The sequence below is a fragment of the Tinamus guttatus genome, unplaced genomic scaffold, assembly GCF_059628265.1.
Source record: "Tinamus guttatus ecotype Peru unplaced genomic scaffold, ASM5962826v1 Tinamus_guttatus_pri_ptg000033l, whole genome shotgun sequence".
NCBI classification, from domain to species: Eukaryota; Metazoa; Chordata; class Aves; order Tinamiformes; family Tinamidae; genus Tinamus; species Tinamus guttatus.
In genome coordinates this window covers 2220001-2235000 of record NW_028288567.1, presented here as the reverse complement: position 1 = coordinate 2235000, position 15000 = coordinate 2220001, and the positions used below count along the sequence as shown (strand labels likewise).

Here is a 15000-nt window from a genome sequence, read left to right as displayed (position 1 = left end):
GAGCTGCTCCTATCAGATTTTTACACATGCTCAGCAATCAGATATAAAGTCTTTAAGCCACACAACTTGAAAACTATTCACCTTGTCTGGCAGGCGGAGGGAGAGGATCAGACTTTAATTTGCACCACAGGGTCCCATGCTCAGAAGCACCAAGACCGATGCAACATTTCTAATATTGTAACAGCGCCGGACAACTGCTTGGCTGTAGCCTACAAATCTGAAGATTCTTCAGACAGGGACAGCTGGGCTAAGCTCGAAACCTTTTCTCATACTCTGCCTAATCTGCGTTAAACTTCAGCTCCATTTATACGCTTCGGCTGGCCGCAGCGTACCTACAGACTTTGCCTGTGGTATTGTGCCGGCGTCTGATAGTGTGTTGCATTACTAATGTTCCAAGAGTAAACACACTTGTAGGAAACAGCTATAGTTCAAGGCTGCACTTTAAAAAAATAAATGTTTCATCAGTCTTCGCAAAGGAACAAATGGCAATAACACTCTGTATCATATTTTACAAAGCTTCAAAAGAACAATGTCCTGTTGAGTGAAATTCAGTAGCATTCTGTAAACATTAATTTAAGGAAATCAATAGGCTCTGTGAGCTAAAGCCATATTGCAAGATAAACTGGCTGGAGTGCTACTTTGTCAAACAGATTTTAGTTTTCTCGGCTAGATAAAGACGGTTTCAAAATGGGGTAACGTGTTGCAACCAAGGTTTGAAAACTATGTGGCCTTCAAACAGTCTGCTTGTTCCTACTACAAAGCTGGATAAACATACTTTAAAAATGATAAGATTGAGTCAGGATTGATTTTACTTTCAAATTTTATATAAAGTAGAATTCTTGGTGAGTGTTTGTTTGGATTTTTTTGATCCTAATTATGAGTAGAAATAAACAAGTGCCGTGCAGACAGCTCAAGATGTCAGTCTGCCAGGAGAGGTTAGATTATCCAGATGCAATGTCTTTTTTTTTTTTTCTCACAATTGTAGGACTTTATGGATTTAAAAAATCTTTATTCATGTTGACCCGGTGGGCAACAAGTCGCCTTGCCAAATAGGAAAGCCAAAATCTCTAGTGGACTTGGGATCAGAGGTCTTCAGCTGGTGAAGGCTGCTCACGTTGCAGAGCGCAAGGTCGTGGTAATGGGAGGTAAACAGGTTGGAAGGGGTGAGGGGGGAAGGCCAGATCACTCTTCTAGCTGGATCATCTATACAGTGGCAGCAGAGAGGGACACTGCAGGGAGCCTCTTAACCCAAAGATAAGGTGCACGCAGCATCTATTTTACGGCAAGCGATGGAGAACCTCTCCAGGATGGAGAGCGAGTCTCATGTCAGGGGAGCAGTCTCACTATGTGCACCTTCAAGTCAGAACATTTCTACAATGGGCGCACGTCAGCCCAGACCCGCGCAGACACAGAGGATGATTCAGGGGAAGTATTTCTTTTGAGGAAACCTAACGCAAGGCATGAACTGGATGAGCACAAACACCCCCTGTCCCCAAAATTGCCATCATGGCAGTGCTGGGGGATGCAGCGAGGCATCAAACCCTTGCGAGGCTCAAGGGGAGGCTGATGACACTGCCACCAGCATCCCCTCGGATGCACCCCTGGGCTTGGAGAGGCTCGAGACCCCTACGAGGATGAAAGGAGCCGTGTGGCAGAGCTGGGGACCCTTGAACCAGAAGAGGATCCCTCTGTTCCCTGGCCCTCTGCAGCCCAGGGCCTTGTGCAATTTGCAGCTGCAGGTACAGATTTGCTGCTGTTTCCAAGAAAGCCCTGCCAGAGCAGCTCTGCCCTACAGCTGCTTTCCCTGGGTTCTCAAGGGCACCGTGTGCAGCCCCTTCCTGGCTCCTCACACGTTTTCCCAGGCCACCACCTCCCTTCCCACACATGCACACACACATACGTGCACACAGACACGCACACACGTGTACTCTCTTTCCCCGAGCACGGCGAGCTGCTGCGTGGGACCATCTTTGTGCTGCGAGTTGGTGTGGCAGCATATCAAGCAGGAGGCTTTGGCTTCCACACAGAATTTGGAGGCAGGTTTTGGAGTAAGTTGCTACACTTTTTGGCGCGAAAGCCACAGCAGCATATGGCCCAATGTTCTCAGTTTAAGTCTGACACTTAACATTATTTAACAGTTTCTGTGTTAGGTGCTTTATAAGGTAAAGGAAATTAACAATTTTCAGCTAATTAGATCACTCAATTGGCTGAACATCCTGGACACCTCTTAGAAAAAAAACAGGTTGGCTCAGGCAATGGAAAGGCTAATGCCTCTTCCATTATCACTTATGAAGAGAGGGAAATAGTTGGAAAGGATGCTTTTATTTTAAAAACACAAGTGAGAAATACCTCAACTGTTGGACACTTCAGTGAATACGCTTTTCTCCTAACCACCATCCTACTAGAGAGCGGGGCGCTAATTTGCCCACTGCGTGCGCATCCATCTCCTTGACCGCGACCGCGGCTCCCCGGCGCCGCCGCGCTCTGCCTACCTGCTGGCCCCGAGTTTGCTCTCACAGCACTCGCTGCAAGGATGAACAAATATCGCTGCAATTAAGAGGAAGGGGAGAAAGAGGGGCAAGCAGTTGGACCACAGGTTGGTCTGCTCTCCTCTGAGGCCCTGACAGGTCTCAGAGCTACATGAAGAGGAGGCCACTCTGTGGAGGCAGCACCCACAACACAGTGCTGAGCCTCGCGGTTAGGAAAGCAAAGAGCACTAGCCCAAGCCAAGCTCAAAAGTGAAAAATTAGGCAAACAAGAGAGGCTTCTTATTGCATTCATTGTTACACTGGAGCTTTTCTACTCTTTGTAAGCTACTGCTGAAACACAAAGCTGGAAAACACTTGCCCTCAAATGATTTAAGAACGCATTTTAAAAGTGTTTGTCTGAGATGAAGCTCAGATCCCTCATCCCTTGTGTAGGGTTTGGGGCACTAGCAATCTACTGCTGGCTTACTATTATCTCCTCCGCCAAGCTCACAATGAGGAGAGAGAATGGCATGGCTCTTATAAGGAAAAAAATTGACAGAGGGGTTGCTGAGAGGTCTGATAATATCAGGGAAGTGAAAGTGGTAGTGCAGTGAAAATGGATACTGCGTGATACATTAGATTTAATCACTTGCATTTCAATTAAGCTTTCCCACAAATAAAGATTCTGCAGTGCCTTGCCGGCTCCCTGCACGGCCAGCGCGCCGAGCGCGCAGCCAGCGCCGCGCGCCCCAGCTGGGTGCACACGACGGCGCGTCCAGCGCCTCTCCCGGCCGAGGCTCCCCTCCGCGCGTCCCTCCGGGTGTGCCAGGGCTCGCTTCCCGCTCGGCAGGAGGAGCGAGGCACCTCGCGGCGCGCGCCGCTGCTTCGCCCGCGGCCGGGAGGGTCCCTGTCCTGGGACCGCGGTGCCCTTCGTGCGAAGGATGAGCATCGCCGACACACAGCTGCTCTCTGGTGCAAGCAGCATGACCTGAGCGTGGCAGTTTCAAGCAGGCAGCTTGCTATGAATTCGGAGCAGAGCCATGTTAAATAAAAAGACTTTTCTTTCACAGTTTCTTTTGGCTTTTGCACGTGAGATTTACTTCTCCCCTTTCCTCATGCTCAAAAATGATCAATAGCATTTTACTGGGGAGATGATTATCAAGTTTCCCTGCCCGCTATCATGATGAATTAGGACTGCGTGAGATGTAGAGGCTTCTAATGGAAACTCTGATTGCCCTTAACACTTTGCATTGCCAATGGCACTGCTGCAGTATGGAAAAATCACTAGGGTTCCTGAGGCTTATGATGGTTGGGGATTTAGTATCCTCTGGGGAATATAAGAAAGAATCCCGGGAGGGGCCACTCACACCCAAGACACTGTCTCACTCCAAAACTGAAGGAGAAATAAAACTCATGCACGCAAAAATAGTCTAACTTTAAGTCAGTCCCGCTGCGGTGAAACACAATCTGCTCCAAGAGGCTGCTTACAATGCCAAGTGGCACATCACGCACTCCAAATTCTGGCAGGTACCACAGAGAGGCACCCACAAAACACCTGTCCAGAAAAGTAAGTCTGAGGATGACCCCCCAGTTCTGGCTCTGCTGCAGGAAGAGCAGGGTGGTTATTGCCAGACTCTTGATAGATTAGCCAGGCAGGAATGCACCATATTCCTTATAAAGGCCAGGAGCGAAGCCCAAACTTTGAGGAGCAGGTACCCTTTCACCAGCAGTAAGTCCTCCACTCTCCTGGTTTATTTCTGTGACTACGAGAACTGGTCAGGCAGAACCTGCTGGACCACAGATATGCAAGGGAAATATTTTGTGGAGTTTATAGCGCATAGTGATCTTTTTTTTTTTAACCTTCAGCAGAACTTGGTCCTGTAGATGAACCGTTAACACTATACTAGAAGTGACAGTTAAAAGCTTATATATCTAAAGCACATCTTATAACATAAACATAAAATCTCACGGCACTGAGTAAACATTTATAATTGGTTCTTGTTCACTCTTCCCACCTCTCCGCATTGCAGTCACCCTTGTTGCCTGTGCCTGGCTCTTGAAAGGCTGCGACTGTTAATGCAGCGCCTTTTCCGTGCTCAGTGCGTGTGTTGGGTGCAGAGGGGGGAGCGAGGAGCGAGGTGGACGAGAGGGATGGGAAGCAGGTGGTATTTAATCAGTCTGGCAGGGAAACAGCCTGTCGCTGGGGTCCTTCTGGGGGTGGTATGAAGGTGGCAAGCATGCCCTCTGGCACTGCGAGGCCTCCTTTCCTCTTCCCTGTCACACAGGGCAGAGGCAGGGGACGGGGAAGGAAACGGTGCACGGTTGTGCACCGGGCCATCGCGAATGAAGCCAGCTGCCCCATCCCAGGCTCCTCCCAACAAAACCAAGCATCCCTGGGCATCCAGAGCCCATTGTGGTGGCATGAGCTGCACCAGTCACTCCATTCTGAGCTGAGTGGCTGGCCAACATCCCGTTATAAGCCTCAGTGTGGGACCTGACTGGGACTGGTGAGCCTTGCAAGACCTTGAAGACATCTTCAATCATACTGGATGGAGCTGCCTTTCGCTAGATTCCTCTTTATCCTTTGCAGAAGGAAACAATTCCAGACTGTGCTGGATGAGATAAGCTCGAGGCTGGGCCTCATTTGGTGGAGCCAGCCCCCTCCTCAATTTCTTGAGATAAGTCATTTCACTTTCTCCCTGAACATGGATATTTGGCAGTGAAAGGGCATTTCCTCTCTTCCATGTTCACTTCCCTTCTCTCCGCTAAAAACTTTCTGAAGACTTCTGCTTTAAATGTATTTATGTGTCTATGTCATCACTTCCCTGAAAGTCCCAATCAATGAAGTCGTCTTTCTGCTTAGCAACAGAGTTCATGCCACCCGGGTGCGCTACTCTCGACACAGGCTCTCCATTAAGTACAGAAGCAAGTTCAAGGCCACACGTTTGACATTTCAACTCTTTCAGTGGCCTGGGCTACTACCTGGCCGTGGTTTCTTCTGCCAGCACATTTCCCACAGAGCCTTGAAACCTCCCCCGTCCGGAAGGCGGTTCATGAGTCCCTCAGGTGGCACCCTGAAATGAGGCAGCACCGGCCTGCGCAACTTCCCCTCTGCAGATAAGCACCATGAACCTTGCCCCTTGCAGGCCTGCAGGGAGAATTCATCTCCAACATGCTGATTACCCTCGGCCGGCTCCTCCTGCTGTCCTTCTCTCCCTCCACCCCCACGCTTTTGCTTTCATGGGTCAGGGAGACACTGGGTTCTTTTTCTGCACTAGAAAAATGTGGCAATACTCTAGGACTGCCGGGGATGGGGTCCATGTAAACATGGAAATCGATCCAGCACTCTGCTGAGGACTTTCTCGCTGTTGGGTTGAAGGATATCTCTTGACTTGATCTGCATGGATATCTCTGCAGTAGTTCTGCCCCACTGTTACTTTGTCATGGTCCCAACAAAAGGCCTCTAAAGTTGAGACTCATCTTGCCGCTTGACAGAGTTTTGCCCCATAGATTCAGGTATTGTTCAAAATAAAGTTATTTGTGAGCTCTAAGCTCATGTGAAAAGGTTCCTCTGCAAACTTGTGCTCCCCCTGCTTTCTCTCCCCAGTGATACTGCTTGTGGAAAAGGGCAATACTCCCAAAGCTGTATTAGAGAGCCACACCAGCACAGGCAGTGATGGTGCAAAGTCTCTCGTATGGTTCCCAAAGTTAATGGTCCAAGCTGTGAAAGTTTGCTAAGTCACATTATCAGAGCCTGACTCCTGGATGCTTTAAAATGCATGGAAGAAAGGAAGAAAATAGTCAAACAGTGTTTTGCTTAAAGGTGACCTATTCAAAGTCTTAAAGGATGAACAGCTCTTTCTATATGACTGTTACTGAAGTCAGGAAAGAGTGGTAAGATGATACCTTATAAAAATACAAACCATGTCCCCTCTACCCCAGACCTATGCACATTATAATTATGTGGCTCCAAACCCAGGTCTCCATTTGATTTTTCCTTTTAAAATAAAAAAAAAAGATTTTTTTTCCAGTTAATATTCAACAAATACTCACATACTCGACTATATAATAATATAACAAAAGACAGCACTAGCTCTTTCACACCAGAATCTGCTCCCAAATTTAGTTTAGCATCACGTAGAACAGGCATGTAGTGGGGTGTCAAGAAAAAAATATTACAGAGTTAGCAGCTAACTCACTCGTTTAGGTCTGTCTGGTAGCATACGTGTATAGAACAGATAGATAAAGTTTAAAATATCTTTTTTTCCCTCAATTTTCACAATAGAGATTATTTTTACATATTCTAATGTGAAAAAGGAGTAAGAACACACTGCATATAAGAATTTTCGTTCAATTAGGTCTTGCTCAGAAAACACACTCCTCATTCACAAGATAGCACTGATTTCCAAGAGCTATGAATGAAAAATTTAGCTATATCATAAAAGAAATAAAAAAAGTCTGAAGGGAACATGTGCATTAAATGGATGAGAGAATTCACGGTTCAGGGTTTTGGCTTTGAGTTTTTGGGGTTTTTTATTTTTTTTGGCAAACACCAAGTTTTAAAATGTTCCTGGGCATTGTAACCAGCTAGCTGGCTAGCTGATTAAAGGAACTCTTCCTATGCAGGATGATAGAAAATGCATTTAAGCTTGTGAGTGAAAAGACTGGCCTAACACGGGTTAAATTCACCTTGCTTCTCACTCCTCATCTAGGACTTTTTTTTTTTTTTTTTTTTTTTTGAGAAGGACGGACATCTGGAAATCAGTTTTACACAGAAAAACAGAAAACAGGGAAGAACTAGGAAGATGAATAAAGGCTCATCACAGACACAAAAGAACAGAGCAAAAAGAAGCTTGGATTTGGGTATTCTTGTCTGGCAAGGAGGCAGGCAGTAAGGCTAATGAAGCATTTGCGATATGGGACGTATGCCAGCGTAACAAAGAAGATGTGCATCAGCTCTGCAGATGTGCCAAAGCCCCCAGAGCAAAATAATGACATAATCACCATCAGTGTCACAGACCAGACTGTACACAAGGTGACATGGGAGAGAATAAATAAGAGTCTTTAGAGGCCTGTAGTACACACACGGGAAGGAATAGCCATTCCTCACAACTGCCACAAGAGAGTGGCGAGATGTTGGGCATAATGTGTGCAGCTAGCAAAAGAAATCTTGAATTGTGCGAGGATAACGCACTATAAATTGGTGCTTCTCTCCATCTCCAGTTGACGTTTCAATTCCCACCACCCCTTGTTGAATGCAAAATGAAATGGCAGTAGGAGCCGGAAGAGTTTGCCAAGTTTTGGTTTGTTTTTGTTGGTTTGGTTTTTTATTTTCTTGGAAGGGGCTTGTTTTGTTCTAGAGGAGGATGGGGCAAAAAGGACGAGGAGCAGTAAATAATTACATTTAAAAAAAAACCCTCAAAGCAAAACACACCACACCAAAAAGCACACACAACCCTGCACTACTCAGCTCGAACGATCCTAGGATTCCCCCAAAGGAAAATTAGAAACAACCAAGGGCAAGTTTTGCTTTTTTGGGGGTGTGATTTCTGGTTTCCTACTATTCATGAACGAAACTCAGAAAAATCCCACTAAAATATTTTTCTGCACTAAAAGACAAGATTAGTATTTTATTGATCAGTAATAAAACACCGCTTAGGGCAATTTAGTACTTAACATGTTATTTGCGGTGGGGAGTAATCTGAAAAGCTCTGAGTAGCCTTAAATCATTTAACAACAGCTCTCCCTGCATAAAAGCAGGCGCTTGTCTCAGTACAGCTGTGTGATTTTGGGCTGTATTTTTTACACGACTTCTGTCAATTTTTAGAGGGAACATCTGCTGGATAAAGTAAAGCAACACTAAGAGCAATCCACAGGCCTATCCGGGAAGGCTGTGGCACAGGAGGAGATAGATCCAAGGCGCCAACGGGACTCGCGCGTAAGGACCGCTCAAGTACGTCATTGTTTGCAGGATCAGGCCCTACCAGAGGAGCTCAGAAGAACAAAGCACTTGGCTTCGCCAGTGTCCCTTTTCATTGCTTCTAATGAAAGATTCATAAGAATAACTTTAATTTTTTATGATTTTTTTTTGCACTACGGTATTAGCTGCATCTACTTTGTACGTAATTTCTTCTTAAATACAGAAAACCTGCTCCAAAATGCCTGGCATAGCAACTTGATCAGTACAATAATTGATCCTGATTGTTGCTGCAGTCCTTCTTAACATTAAGAAAGTGAGGTGGAGCCCATAAAATATTTTTACACAATTATTCCTTCTCATTTCGAAGTGATTTGTTTATGAAGAATACAGGTAAAGTTCCGAAGGGGAAGGTGATGTTTTTTTTAAGATAAAAAAAATTACTAAAACCTCCCTAATTTGCTAGCTAAACTGTTCAGTGGAAGAATGATTATATTTGTTTTTTTTGGCTTCGCCCAATTAATTGGAGCGGTAACATAACGATTGTTAATAAACAGCCCTAATTTGACTATACTTCCTGCATATCTACTAACTGCACCGTATCTTTGTTTAGCATATCATCGGGGAAAACAAGGAGGCATGTATATAATTTTGTTCTTTTGTATATGAAGTTTAATAATTATGCCACAGAGGATTCTAAATTAATCACAGAAGGCCCAACAATATTAATAATCTGTTTAGCAAACTCCAGCTTCTTTGCACTTTGATGTTCCGAGCAGAGGCTGCACGAACTGTGGCAGCTTTTTAAATCGGGCAAGTGTTTGTTTCTGCTGAAGCTGATACCGATGTTTTCCTTTATGCTTTTTCTATTATCGGAGTGTGACCCCTCAAAGAAACCAAGAGATGAGCCAAGGCTTATTTGGGTGTGTTCTGAGGAAAGCTCCCAGATCGCATTTTTTATTTATTTACCAAGGTTTTGCTACAAGAATTTTTTTATCATTATAAAATTATTATTATTATTATTATTTTTATTCCCCTGGATGAAAGAGAAGGGGCTCCGAGAAAGTTTTAAATTAGCTAAATCGGTCTGCGCAGCCCAGATGAAATAAACCCGCCAGTTTGAAAGGGCTGTTAGAACTTTTCTGGCCGTTTAATCCATAGATGGCTGAACACAATGATCCGTTCCACAGAAAGCTACAGCCACCACCAGCAGCTGTTAGAAGAGAGCTTGCTCCCTGCTCCTATTGATAACCCTTTGTGGAATGAAGAAAAAGAGCCGAGGGAAGGAGAACTGAATGTCAGACAATAGACATCGCTACACACACTGTCTCTGAACTTTCCTCATCTCTGAAGGACAATTAATTATGAAGGCCTTTGGGGTAGGTCGAAGCAAGGGAAAACCTACTGCTGGCCCAGCACTCCAGCCGCTATCTCTGTGTTTGTTAAATGGTCGTGCCTGTTGGGGAACCAGAGTAGCAGCCACCAAAATAGCCAATAGATCATTTAGGAAAAAAGAGAGCAAAAGATTTTTTTTTTTATGTGTGCCTGTCCTTGTATAATTCTATTCTCACTGTGAAATCATCCATACACAAAACACAAGGACATTTTTTTTTTTTTTAAGAAGAGCCACAGGGTAGGTTACAGTCAGAAACGGCCTCTCAGTGGTGTGTTAAAAAGGATGGTCTTTTCACCAAATCATTTCACAGAGGCAAAACAGACAAACACAAAGAGTTGAGACTTTTTCTCCTACATTAAATAGAGTAACTGATAAGGTCAGACATATGATACCTAAAGACATGAATCTGTGAACTCTTGAAGTCAAAGGACTTCTCTGTGCAAAGGAACAATCTTTCAAAGGAAATAGATCATAGAACTCCACTGAATCCCCTTTAAACTTTATGAAGCAGGAGGAGAAAAAGCTCTAAGTAGGGAAGCTTGACAGAAGAGCCTTGAACTATTTTCTGAAGGAAAGATGAGACCCTCCCTAGGCTGCCACAAAACATCTTTTTTTTTCTAAAGGCTCTTCTGAACTTTGATATGTGCCAAGACACCGCTATTGAAAGCTGTATAATTATGTGCTATAGCCACTGTAGAAAATGCTTTGTTCACCACAACAAAGAACAATAAGCAAAGTAAAGTGACATTACACTGTATCTTTTTCTTTAAGAATGTTGAGAAAGGTCAGGGTACGTTATAACTAATAAAGCTGTTGAGTAAGGAAGTTTAAAGTTGATCTTGCTGTGCTTAAATGTAACCCAATGACAAAAAGACAGAGGGAACTAAAATTGTAATGACATTAAAAAATGGATCATATATCAATGTGCCAACTTCATTATACAAACACCTTGAATCCAAAGGACACAAACATAAAAATCGAGTGTAGCTTTGCGACTGTACTCCACTTGCCTCTAATAGCTTCCAGCTACAACCTGTAGCTCAACTAACTGCACAAACTGATTAACAGGCATTAATTGACGCATGCGATGCACGAACCTTCTCCCGAAAGCCCTGGATTTTGTTACTGGATTTACAAATCGGGCTCATTTCCTGCGCAGTTTTCAAGGAAAGCTCTGCTGTTTCACAAGAGACTCCCTTCAAAATTTTCAAAAAACAAAAGACGGAATACGCCTGAGGGCATTGATTTTATTCTTTGAAACCAAGATTTTTAAGGAAAAAAAAGGAAAGAAATTTCACCCAGGCATATATGTTCCAATTTTTCCTTTTAGCAGGATCCCGACGGCAAGGCATCTTTTCGCCTACGCTCGCTATTCTCAAATTGCAAAATCAGTTTCATTTTCCTCGCTGCACACCATAGGACAGACTTTTTCTTTAAGACGGCTGAAAACAGCACTGAATCTCTGTAACAATAAAGCCCTTGAATGAGGAAGCATACGGCCCAAGGGAAAGAAAAAAAAAAAAGAGAGAGAGAGAAAGGAAAAAAAAGGAGGGAATACTAAAATAAACAACTGTCCCATTGGCTGTACCCGCTTCCGGTACCATGAGAAGAACACAGACTGAACCTATGATCTTCGAGATGGAATTTAGCAAATTATTGACTTGATTTTCATTTCTGCTAAGGCCACTGAACACTGCTTTTGTGGTATAAAGCAATTTTAAGTGGCCGTAAATTCTACTTTACAGTGCCTGTATATTGCAAAACAAACAAAAACAAACAAACAAACAAAACCATGTTGAATGGCCTTAGTTTAAATAAGACTGAGGTCCAAAGGCTCCAACTCTCCTTTGATGAACACCAACTGAGCTCAGGACAAATCCTGCAGATGAAACTAGGGAAGAATATGGGTTCCTAGAATAAGCGCGCCTGTGACCAGCATTTTCAAGAGGCAGTAATTAAGGATCCCTTAATTTTTGGACGCACTGTTGGGCACACTTCGTCTTCAGGGAATGGACCGTCAAGGACTTACTGACAAAGTGGCTCTCATTAGCGGACTTCCAGTTGTGCATCCCAAAATGGAATCAGCCTAAAAACATCGTTGCTTCTGAAAATTTTGGCAGCCAACATCCATTCAAGCATTTGCAGGCCACTAATATGGCTAGGTTATTATTTGGTTTTATAGTTGGTGTGATTTGAAATGTTTTACCTAGTCTCATGGATCTTTGCGGGACTAATTCAAAGTGCCTTAAGTTAAACACCCTGCTAAGACTTGAGCACAACTGCTCTGAATTAAGTTTTCCCACAGTGTTATGGTTCCCTGCTGCCAAAAATAGAGCAAAAAACCTCCTTAAAAATTGTTTGCCTCCCGCGCTAAACAATGGCACGTGCCATGACTAGTGCTGTGAAAAGGGGCAATCATCGCGTGAGGCCTCACCGTACCAACATGGCACGGAGGGTATTTGTGGAAATAACGCAGCTTGGCAGACGCTTCGACAGACGCCGCTGTGATCGACCTTGGTGTGTAGGGCCATGAAACGGGCGCAGGAAGGCGCTCGCTCGGGTGCTTCTCGGCACCCCAGGCACCGGCGTGGGTCAAACGGGAGGAGGAGGTGGAAGGGCTTCAAGCGAAGGCCCTAGGACTGGAGCCCTGCAACCTTGGAGCAAGGAATGAGCCTTTAGACACACAGGAACCCAAGCACAGCATCTTTTGGAGAATCACTAACACACGAAGGAGGAGGAGAACAGGGAAAAAAATGCCGGGGAAGAAGAATGGTAGAGGGGAGCGAGCCAAATAAGGCTAAAATCCAGGTGTTGTGCTGAGGCCAAATTATTTTGCTCATTGCAAGTAAATAATAATAATAATTTAAAAATCTTCTTTATGGGTTTTAACAATATTTTTATTTTAATTCACATTTTGATGTCTCCCTTGCCTGAAATCATCCTGTCACATTCACAACTGTGATCTCCGTTAAGGCGGATTTTTGAAAAACAGTTAAGAAACGGTTTGAGATTTAAATTTTCTTTTCTTTCTATGCATAGCAACAATACCTGACTTTAATTATTGCAGCTGGCATTCAAAAGCTTATGGCAACACTGCAGATGAGACAGATATCAAGTGGCACAGCAAGCTGTGCTCCCTTTCTGACCAACTTCGGCATTTGCGCTGGGACACTGACATTTGCGGCTCGCGCTCACCAGGATATAACCCACCTTCCCCCTTCCCCGAAAGAGCCGTCCCAGAATAGAGAAGCATCTTCACCTTTTGCAAAAAAAATACTGCTGTTTCCCCCCACCCCTTGCAAAAAAAAAAAAAAAAAAAAAAACGGGTTCAAATTGCTTGTTCTGTGCAGCCACACACAGCACAGGTTTCTTTGGCCTGGAGAGACACGGGGAACCGACTGCCCGCACATACACACGTGTGCGCGCGCACACACATGCAAAGTCGCTGCACGCCGCAGGAGGTGGTGTATCTATCTCTGGCTTGCAGCCACGAGGGTACAATGGCAGGGCTAAAAACGATAGGACATGTGGTTTGTTAAACATCTTATTTGACTTTGCGAGAAGCTGTCAGTTCCAACGTGCTGGGAGGGGAGCAGAGTATCGCAGTTTCCTGAGCAGATCAATGGCGCAGCCTGATACGCACCAAATGCACATTTTAGCTTTAGCCCGTTTTCCTAATAGTCAATTTAGGGATATTAAAGTATATGCATGAATTTTGCTCAACAAGAGATAAAGGAGGAGTGCTTCGGAAGAGCAGTGTAGGTGATTTAAGAGAAACAGCACATCAGACTAATCAGAAGATCAGCAATGCATCACCAAAGTATGAGAGGAAGGAACTTTGATGACGCTAAATATGGCAAATGCTCGGTTTGCTAAATCCCTTTGGATCCAATTTCAACGTTACAGTACTCGTCATTTTTGCTTTCCAGCTTGTGGGGGTGGGGCTGGGCATTTATCAGGAAAAGTTACACTGGCAACATTAAAAACCGTACCGTATAATTTAATGATCTCTTAACTGATGGATCTTCAGCGCAAAAAATAAAATTTAAGATTCTAGGATATTCTCTTTACACTAGATAACACAAGAAAGGCTGTATGAAAGAATTTGAAAATCATAGCCATTTATATATGTATATATTAACATATAGTCATTTGTGTATATATATATACACACACATCTGAAAGGCTTTTCATTCATATATGGGGAAAAAAGCAAGGGGCTCCTTTTCTAACAGCTACATACCACTTTACTAAGGAGTAAAGTATGTTTTCAAGCACGTTTTCTAATCTACTTGAAAATACCTGCCTCTACCCCACGTTTCTTCAACAAAGTAATTAATGTCCATTGACATTGCAACTAGCATTCTGGAAAGCGGCAGTACCTGACCAAAAACACTATGGATGGTGACATTTTTGAGAGCACAGGAGATTTCAATCTATCTTTTGCACACAGAAAAAAAAAAAACTTTCATTAAAAAAAAATTGAGGGATGTAAATTCATTTGGGCAGAAAAGAAAGGTAGCAATGCTTATCTCTCTGCATACTTCCCTTTCTTTTCCTGTGTCTCCCTATACATATAGTTAGCATGATACAGTCAGAGCTCCCTCCCAGGGACCGGGACCCCCCTGTCAGGAAGGTGTGTAGGTTCATGAGGGGGCCTTGCTCCCTGGCCGGCACCTGGGGTGCTGCAGCACGTCATACATGAAGCCTAGATATCATTGCCAGGCTCAGTGAATGGTAAATCCCCCCTGGAACATCCTCTTCTGCCCTCTTTCTTCACCTGGCTTTTCTGTGCAACCATTCTCCTAGAAAATGCTGCAGACAGAAAATGAGCTGAGGTCTTTGCTTAGAAACTATCTGAACTTAAGGTGCTGTGAAAGTGAGTGCTGCTAAAACTTCCCTGGATGGATTTCGGGGCAGGAAACCACCCTCCTTGGGCTGACAAGTGTCACTTCTGCTACAGGACCGGGCTCAGCTAGTGAAAGCTGCACTCACACAGACTAGCAAGGACACTGCCACTGTCCCACCGTGCTCCACCAAGAGGTGGTTCCTCCAGCCTCCCTCTCATGCATCCCCTTTTCGGGCGCCTCATTGCACCTGACTCCCTGGACAAGGCAAAACGCCATCCTCGGTGTGGAGAAACCCCCTCCTGTGGCGTTGCCGCCGAGGGTCAGCACGTTAACGGTTACAAAAGGCTGCTGAGCTACTGGGCTGGCCCG

At 44.5% G+C, this 15000-nt stretch overlaps 1 protein-coding gene across 2 annotated transcripts in view; it reads right to left on the bottom strand.

Annotated features, from left to right (window-relative positions):
- PROX1 (prospero homeobox 1) overlaps nt 1-15000 on the bottom strand; it is a 44469-nt gene that overhangs the window by 7578 nt on the left and 21891 nt on the right. The gene's annotated exons all lie outside the window — the stretch shown is intronic.